This window comes from Lucilia cuprina, chromosome 2 (genome assembly GCF_022045245.1).
Source record: "Lucilia cuprina isolate Lc7/37 chromosome 2, ASM2204524v1, whole genome shotgun sequence".
NCBI lineage: Eukaryota > Metazoa > Arthropoda > Insecta > Diptera > Calliphoridae > Lucilia > Lucilia cuprina.
Genome location: NC_060950.1, coordinates 39,380,299 through 39,387,860, shown reverse-complemented (window position 1 = coordinate 39,387,860; position 7,562 = coordinate 39,380,299).

Here is a 7,562-nt window from a genome sequence, read left to right as displayed (position 1 = left end):
ATAATATGTATTTTAATAGTCTTTTTTCTATTTTTTTACACCTTATTATATATATTTTTTTAATTTCACTCAGAGTTTTTCGTTTTTGCTTCTTATCGCGCTTTCGCTTTTTAAAGGAATAATTTTAAATTAATATTAAAGTAAATCAAAATGTAATATAGCTCTAAAGATAAAGTATTTGAAATACTAATTAATAAATAATAATAATAATAATAATAAAAAAATTGAAACAACTGATTTTGACATGAACTCAATTTCTTTTTGGTATTATGATTTCAGTTGAAATTTAGTTGGTGTTGCCAACACAAAATTGCTATTTTGTCATAAAAGCAAGTAAAAACCTTATGAAATTCTGTAAATTAGTTTGAAACCCATGATAAATGAAATTTAAGACAATTAAAAAAATAAAATAGAGTGACCGCAAAAAGTCGATGTTGGAATCTGGTTCGTAGTAACCCCACAAAATGATTCCACTTTCCAGATATTGAGATAGCCGATTTTTAGCCGTCGCTAAAAATTTAAAAAAATCCAAATTTTTGGCCAAAAATTATTAAATACAACAGATTTTGTCTCCAAAAACGTGACCGTTTCATTCGACTCTAAGCATTACGTTACGAGCTTAGAGCTCAAACGCTGAGAGCTGATTCCATAAGTTCACTTATTGTGGGAAGAAATTTCCCTTGAATAAGAAGCACCTCGTCGTCAGCATATGCGACTACTTTAAAGTACATCCTACTGAGTCTGAAATGGATTTTATTTACGACAAGATTCCACAGAAGTGGAGTTATGACATGTTGTGGTGTACAGCTTCCCTTGTCTTGCCAATATCCATATTAGAGTTAATGGCCCTGATCTTAAGCATATTTTATGTCCATTTTTTTCCGCCGATCAACACCTACGTTCTCGTAGTTGAACGCACCCTCAATGTCTAAGAAAGATGCCATAACATATTATTTTATGTCAAGTGCCTTCTGTTGAAAGTATTACAAGATGGCAAACCCTAATTTATGTTTCTCTCTTTTACTCGTATTATAACCGTTATAATTGTTTTTTGTGTTTCTACTGAATTTCCCATACATTTTTGTTCAACTGATTTTTGTAGTTAAGTTCTTAATAAACCACTGAATAAGAAAGACGTTTTGGTGTCCGTGTTTTATTTTGTAAAGTTACATAAGGAAAAGCCTAAAAACAACAGGTTATGGGCCCAGATCCCATTATTAAGAATAGTGTGTTTAGTGTTATAAAATATATTTGAGGATGAGTTCCTTGTACCAAATTGAAAACTAACTATGACTGTTGAAGCGTCCAGATGAAGAACATTCTGATACATTCTGAGTTGTGGAGTGTTGTTAATGGTACTTATGTAAAGGTAGCTACTGATGTAAAATGTGATGCCACCAACGATAAAGCATTGGCAACAATAGTTTTGAGCGTAAAACCGTCCCAGTTGAATTACGTCAAAAATTTTGGTACATCTCTTGAAGCGTGGAATCGTCTAGAAGAAATTTACAAACCTAGTGGACCAGCTCGTAAAGTTACTCTTTACAAAAGGTTGCTGTCATTGAGTATGACTGCTGGTATGAGTATGTCAGATTACTTAAATTTGTTTATTGACATCGTGGAGAAATTGGCAGAAGTCAACATAAAAATAAAAGATAAGCTTTTTATTATTTTTTTGTTATCCAGTTTGCCAAAGTCCTACGAGAACTTTGTGATCGCTATGGAGACGAGAGATGAACTTCCTCCACTCAAAGTTTTAAGGGTAAAATTCTTAGAAGAAGGAGAACGTAGACGTGAAGAAGCTAAATCAGATGGTGACAGCGGGCCGTTAGCATTTTATGCACACGACAACAAACGTAACAACAAAAAGAATGGCAACAATATGCAGAAGAACATGAACAAATTCAATGGCAATTGTTTTAAAGTGGCATGCATGGTCATGTAGCAGCAAAGTGTATAGCGAAGAAGAATGATGAAAAGAAAACAGAACAAAGTTACGCATTCACGATGCTTGCACACACACTCATATGTTTTGGACAGCGGCGCAACCGCACACATGTCTTGCGACAGAACAGTTTTTGTTAAATTTGAGCTGCATAAGGAGAGTATTCAATTGGCTGGCGACAACTACATAGTTGCTGAGGGTATTGGTGAAATTAGATTGAATTTCAACGACACAGAGTTTATTTTGAGTGATGTTCTCTATGTACCGACAATGAGGGGTAATTTTCTATCTGTTGATAGAATAATACGGAAAGGTTTTTCTGTTGAATTTAATGTGAATGCGGCAAATGTTCTCAGTGCAATCTCATGCAAATGTTATATTAACATTTGAGAAGAAACATAAATTGTATGTTATTGAGCATGGGACGAAGAACGAATGTTATTCAGCAGTGTTGTGGCATAACAGGTATGGACATTTAAATTATAATAGTTTATGCGATGTTAAGAAGATTGTTACTGGTATGGATGGCGAAAATTTTCAAGATCAGGAAAAATGTGTTACATGTATGAAAGCGAAGATATGTACGCAGCCATATCCGCATACATCTTACATATGGATGTTTGTGGTCCCTTTGAAAAACAATCCATGTCTTGCTCAAGATATTTTGTAACGTTTATTGACGATAAGTCTAGAAGAGTGTTTGTTTATTTTTTGGCGACAAAGGATCAGGTTTTTGATAAATTTATTATATTTAAAAATATGGCAGAACGACAAACTGGTCGAAAGCTAAAGAAGGTTAGAAGTGACAATGGTGTTGAATTTATAAATGGTAAATTTAATGGATTCCTAGAGGCCAATGGTATTGTACGTCAACTTACTGTACCATACAGTCCAGCCCTGAACGGTGTTGCCGAACGTTTCAACCAGACTTTGGTAGAGATGGCCAGAAGTATGAGCGAATTCCTATGGGCAGATGCAATTGCAACAGCCGTCTATATTCGTAATCGTTCACCGACTAGAGCTTTAGTAGGAGTTACGCCGTATGAAGTTTGGAGCGGTAAAGTGCCATCAGTTAAGCATTTCAGAATATTTGGGTGTCAAGCAGTGGCTCTTGACAAGACGCATCACGGCGAGTTTAAGGCAAAAGGTAGAGAATATCGTATGGTAGGCTATTCGTTAACATCAAAGGCGTATAGACTATACGACCCAGATAAACGTGACGTGGTCGAAATAAGGGACGTGTTGTTTAATGAAGAAAACCAGGCGCCAAATGAGTATGAGAGCGTTTCATATGATTTGATCAACTTTACTGAGAATGGGTGTATGCAGTGAAGCGTGGTGTTGATGGTGAACTTGAAAGGTACAAAGCCCGCCTTGTGGCCAAGGGGTGTAGCCAAGTGTATGGGGTTAATTAAGTATAACGAAACATTTTCTCCTGTCTGCCGTTTTGCAACGATAAGAATGATATTGGCGATTGCTGTAAAGAAGAAAATGTATCTTCATCAAATGGACGTATGCACAGCATATCTTAACAGTGAGTTGTTGGATGATGTTTATATGAAGCAGCCTGGAGGCTACATTGATAAAGCACATCCGGATTTGGTTTTGTAGCTCAACAAGGCGATATATGGTTTAAAACAATCTGGAAGGGCGTGTAATTCCAAGATAGACTCTTTATTGAAGAATATTGGTTTTAAGAAATCTGATCATGAACCATGCCTATATTTCATGCACAGAAAAGGTAAATTATGCATTATTATTATTTATGTTGATGATATGATTATAAGTTGTGAGTCCAAGGAAGACTTGATGAAAACTAAGAGTACAATTACTTCGAAATTTGATTGTGTTGATTCCGGCCAATTAAAGTTATTTTTGGGTATGAGAATAACTCGTGATGGTGAATGTGGGGCAATTTCTATTGACAAATCCCAGTATATAAAACAATTATTAGCTCAATATAGTATGACCGATTGCAGAACACCTCCTCTATAGTTCCGACAACTTCATGTGAGGATTTTTCAACGACCTTCCTTTCAGATATGCGTGTTGTGTCCTATAAAAATTATCAGGAGAGATGTTCCTTACATGGATGTCGATCAATCATTCCAATGTTTTCAATAAAAACGATGAAAGACTGATCGGCCTATAGTCTTTGGCGATACTATGGTTTACTTTTGCCGCTTTGGGGATAAATACTACTGTTACCTTTCTCTATATTTTAGGAATATATCCTGTTTCCACGCCAGGGGGAATTTCCCCTGGGGGCATGTCACCTTGGCGAGATCTCCGCCTTAGTGTTATTGCAATCCCGGGGAATAAAGAGGTGGCCAATACCTCCAGTCTGGCCAGGACTAAAAAATTGGTTACAGTCTACTGCTTGGCTTAGTCCTTGCATAGATTGCCAGAGGTCAGACCAGAGCACCGCATAATATGGTACTACGGGTGGCCAGTTGCCCGCAGGACTATGTCCTGGCTGGTCAGTTAGTTGAGGTTCCCTCGGGATCCACGTAGTGGCTGTTGTTTAAACCCAAATTCGCGGAGAGAGTAAGTAGCGGTTAAACTGATGCATGATAATAGTCAATATTTTGAGATAAGTTCGGTGCTATTGCCGAGAATAACAGATACCCCACAGATGGAGCGACTGTGGGACTAAGCGTTGGAAATAAGTTAGTATTAATTGGTATACATTGATGGATCGTACGTCGGTCCACCGGTTACGTCTTTAGGCGCTGTTGCCGAATCAACAGAGGCCATCCACTGGTTAAGAGATTAGATAGCTCGAGTACTCCAGCAAAGTACTTGTGCACGGACCGGTCATAGCCAATGTACAAAAATTTCACCTGAGTTCTTCATTGAAGATTGTAAACCGTTCTCAAGTCTACCATATGGTTGAAAAAGACCAACGTGAGATAAGGCCGTCAAGGCAGGTGCTCACGTTAAAAACTCTCGACATTTATCCTGTTACCAGGCTGCTCCTTAATATCATAATTAGCCATAGCATGGTGGTGAACGATTTGTGAAGTAGTGCTGGGAATATGCCAGCTGACCCTGGAGATTTATAGGGCTCGAAGGATAACACCGCCAATGAAATTTTCCCCCTACTAACAATGGAACTAACTAATTCACTTATGTGGATTCGAGATGCTGCGAGGTGTTACAAAGACTTAATTTTCATCATATCTGCAACCCGGAAAGTGTGTTTCCATAAGCAGTTCTAGAGTTTCGGTGCTACTTCCAGGAATTTAGACAGCTCGTCTGGTTTCCCCCTTGAAAGTATTGAAGCTTTGAAGATAATCGTCACAGCTTAACGGGTTTGATCCCTCTTCGCTTTATTAAATAGTTTCCTACATTCTTTCCTTAGCTGCATTAGGAAAGTTATTTTAGTTATCCAAGTCTTGTGTACCATGTAGTCCATCTATATCTGGATGTGGTATAGTAGCAATCAGATTACTGATTTGTTCCCTTCTAAAGTAATATCAATGACCTGTTCCCAGATCCTATTGAAATACGTTGGTTTAATACCTTTATTGGAAACACTTAGGTTGGAAGTTAGTAGTTATTGAAGTAAACACTCACCCCTTTCATTAATATTCGAGCTATTCCACAGAGTATGATGAGCATTAGCATCATGGCCCCTTGTATTACACCATTTTACTATTGTGCGTACGGCACGTGGGGTGGATTGTCTTCGACGTAAGGTAGGTACGCACATGACATAATTAGGGTTAGTAACCCTTGTCTCTCTAAAGCAACTAGCGTTAAATCACCACAACTGTAATTATGTAGAAGGAAAACTTTAGTGTCTTTCCTGACCAAAATACAGTTGGAGAATGAAACACATAGATTCGTGGCCGGACATGCCAGGGTTCTTGGATTAAGGCCACGTCGATAACTTCCTTCTCTATAAAACGCAGCAAGTCTTTCGTTACTGTTTCGGAGTGGTGCAGATTAATCTGCACCTCAACAGTCTCATAAAAGCTTAACTCTTTTAAACCTGAGAAGTTGTCGTCACTGTCTTCAGAGGCTACTCTGTCCTGTCCGTTCAAAAACCTGTCCTTTTTGTCTACCAAAGTAGCATCTTCGACTACCAGACCTGGGGTACTTGTCCGTTCACTTGTCGCAGTCACAGTAGATCCAGTGGCACTCAGACCTGAGTACTCACGTTATCCTTGGGCCGTCTTTTATTTTTGACATTTAATGGGGGGTTTTGGTAGTTTGTACCTTTACTACAGGTATGAACAAGTAAGAAAATATATTTGGGAGTCCCCTTCCGTATGATACCCTACTAGTCAAATGTGATTTATTTTTCATAATAAAGCATTTATTTTCTATTAAAAAACTAATTTTCTGAAAGAGGCTTTATATAGGGGCTAGGGGCAAATATGGGCTAAGCTTGATAAATTTTGTCAATATAATTAAATAATATTTAATTGTGCTGAATTTCATCGTGATATTTGTGTTAATTAGTTAATTTTGGACATTCTAGTAAATTTATGAATTTATGGGGGCTAGGGTCAAATGAGGCCCAATTCTATGAAATTTGGCAATGTCATCAGGGCTTGTTTAAAACTGAGTTGTACCAAAGACTTTAAATATATGAAGATATTGCACACAGTGTATTTAAAATTGACAAAATTTTGTGCATCTTTTAGATGAGGGGGCTAGGTAACAGGGAAGCTAAATCATCGTGCTCACTCTCATGTTTACTGAGAGAATTAGAGAGAACAAAAAGCACATACACATGTATATGGTACATTCCAATAGGAATGTACGTGTACATTGTTTTGTTTTTATTTTTTTGTGAAAACACATTCAGGTTAAATAATATCAAAAACTAAAAGAAGTTTTGGGTACTTTGCTCTTCAATTATGACAGAAGTTCATAATTGAACTGTCTATAAAATTACATATGGTATGTACATATGTATGTATATACATAATTGAATAGTCTAAAAAAGAACATTCTAATTCGGTGCGAATCGATATAGTTTCATTTCTACAACAATAAAACACGTATTCTTACCCTATAACACAAATGGTAACATCATCTTTTCCACAGTTTATTTGCACATAAATTTTGTGAAACAAGACTTCTTTTAGTTAGTTTGTTTTTGAATATATGTATACATACATACACACACGTATACACGCATATAAGAATGAATTGCTGAGAGATGAGAATAATACGTTCTCTGAGTATAATAAGTTCTCTGAGTACAATAAGTTGCAGTAGCCGTACTGCCATCGACAAATTTGGCACTGGCAGTACAATGTCACAGGGTATACAGAGACGTCACGAGCAAAAAGCTATTTTCCTCTCTTTCGCACAAAACGAATTCAATGATTTTTTTAGCTGTATTTTATATACCTTCTCTCACCAAACAATTTCAAAATCAAACAAAAGCTGATTTTAGACTTTTTCAAATGTCAAAAGTGACATCTCTGTATACTTTGTGACAATGTATGGCAGTAGAACATCTTTATATATCTATAGTCTTTGGTTGTACCCAGTGTACACTTAATAAGGTAGCCTCGTCCGCACAGCTGATCATCAGCTTTTACAATCTTATCTGTCAAAATTCCTGTTTGTTTACATAGAAAAAAATCGCAAAAGG